The following is a 2703-nucleotide window of genomic DNA, read 5'->3' as shown; positions in this document are numbered from 1 at the left end:
AGTCATCACTGGGGTCTGTCGGGACTTTACTTTCATTAGATAAGTCATCAGATAATCAACTATGTTTAATTGTTACCCAATTGAAATGAATCATGTAACAATTAACTCATTAGGATTTGGGGAACCACGAGAGCGGTTTTTAGCGTTACCATCTGAATTAAACTCAAGGTCTTTACCCATCACATCCATAAAACAGTCAACGTATTAATCATAACCTTGTATCATATCATCATTCTGAACAGTTGTAACCTCCTGCATCTGCAAAAACCCCAGCCTTACTTACGATTCAGTACTACACAAGTCGGTTTATTTACTAGCTAACACAGGATAAACATGCACACTTAATACATTAGAAAAAGGTCCCTAGCAGACTGACACAACATATGGCGGCTTGTTACAAAGGAGATAGAAAGACACTTATTGTTGATACATTTTAGGAACTACTCTCACAGTAATCATATACTTTGCACACTAACCGCCGCCCGTTTGGAGTAAGAAATCATGAATGTATTTACGTGTAAATGTCTTCGTTCGCCATGTATCTGTCAGAACCAAACTTTCTTGGAAAGGGTTTGGTTGGGTCTTTCCATGGCACGCGGTCTCTTCTACTGTCGCTCTCCTCTGCCGTTGCCCGGAATCCAGTGACCCGTTGTGTAGTCCTGAACAGAACTAGAGCTCACTCTGCTTCCACTTGCTGTGGAAGATAATTATTTGAACATAGGCTAGCCAGCTGTGCTGAGAGTAGCATACTACAGTGATTTGAGAAGAGTAGTAGAATGGTCCCACTTAAATTCGCTTTTCTAGATACATTACTTAGGACCGCCAATCAGCTGTACCAGTGATTGTCCAGGAGGTGAGCTTCTCGCCTCTACCTCGTGTTGATAGTCAGAGTTCAAACCACTTTGAATGTGAGCTGCAGCTACATGCCTCTCTGGTCTAAATATGAATTTCTTTACCAATCCTTTTATACACTCTGGTCGAAAGGGACGGTTCCGGCAGGCTGTTTACTGTGCAAAGTTTATAGAAAACAAATTCTCTGGCTCCAACCCCCTCCCTCCTCCCCCCTCTGTGGGGGAGAGATGATCTTGCCGACATCTATTCATTGCAAACCTGATCTGACCCATTTGGATCCTCACAGGACAGTCTTGGCAGATCCCAATATCTATGTCCACAGATGAGATTAAAGAAAATACAGTGGGGGAAAAAAAGTATTTGATCCCCTGCTGATTTTGTACGTTTGCCCACTTACAAAGAAATGATTAGTCTATAATTTTAATAGTAAGTTTATTTGCACAGTGAGACAGAATAACAACAAAAAAATCCAGAAAAACGCATGTCAAAAATGTTATAAAATGATTTGCATTTTAATGAGGGAAATAAGTATTTGACCCCTCTGCAAAACATGACTTAGTACTTGGTGGCAAAACCCTTGTTGGCAATCACAGAGGTCAGACGTTTCTTGTAGTTGACCACCAGGTTTGCACACATCTCAGGAGGGATTTTGTCCCACTCCTCTTTGCAGATCTTCTCCAAGTCATTATGGTTTCGAGGCTGACGTTTGGCAACTCGAACCTTCAGCTCCCTCCACAAATGTTCTATGGGATTAAGGTCTGGAGACTGGCTAGACCACTCCAGGACCTTAACATGTTATGGATAAGGGGCAGTATTTTCAAGGGCCGGATAAAAAAACATACCCGATTTAATCTGGTTATTACTCCTGCCCAGAAACTAGAATATGCATACAATTAGTAGCTTTGGATAGAAAACACTCCAAAGTTTCTAAAACTGTTTGAATGGTGTCTGTGAGTATAACAGAACTCAAATGGCAGGCCAAAACCTGAGAAGATTCTGTACAGGAAGTACCCTGTCTGACCATTTCTTGGCCTTCTTTGTCATCTCTATCCAAAACAAAGGATCTCTGCTGTAACGTGACATTTTCTAAGGCTCCCATAGGCTCTCAGAAGGCGCCAGAACGTTGAATGATGACTTTGCAGCCCATGGCTGAAAAACAGTAGCGCATTTGGTAAGTGGTCGATCTGAGAACAATGAGACGGGCGTGCGCATGCATGTGAAGAGTCCATTTTAGATTATCAGTCTTTGAACGAAAACAACGACTCCCGGTCGGAATATTATCGCTATTTTACGAGAAAAATTGCATAAAAATTGATTTTTAACAGCGTTTGACATGCTTCGAAGTACGGTAATGGAATATTTTGAATTTTTTTGTCACGATACGCGTCCGCGCGTCACCCTTCGGATAGTGTCTTGAACGCACGAACAAAACGCCGTTATTTGGATATAACTATGGATTATTTGGAACCAAACCAACATTTGTTGTTGAAGTAGAAGTCCTGGGAGTGCATTCTGACGAAGAACAGCAAAGGTAATCAAATTTTTCTTATAGTAAATCTGAGTTTGGTGAGTACCAAACTTGGTGGGTGTCAAAATAGCTAGCCCGTGATGGCGAGCTATCTACTCAGAATATTGCAAAATGTGCTTTCACCGAAAAGCTATTTTAAAATCGGACACCGCGATTGCATAAAGGAGTTCTGTATCTATAATTCTTAAAATAATTGTTATGTTTTTTGTGAACGTTTATCATGAGTAATTTAGTAAATTCACCGGAAGTTTTCGGTGGGAATGCTAGTTCTGAATGTCACATGCTAATGTAAAAAGCTGGTTTTTGATATAAATATGAACTTG

This window comes from Salmo salar, chromosome 09 (assembly GCF_965601325.2).
Source record: "Salmo salar chromosome 09, fSalSal1, whole genome shotgun sequence".
In the NCBI taxonomy this organism is placed as follows: Eukaryota; Metazoa; Chordata; class Actinopteri; order Salmoniformes; family Salmonidae; genus Salmo; species Salmo salar.
The sequence above is the reverse complement of the archived record's forward strand: the minus strand, read 5'-3'. Positions refer to the sequence as shown.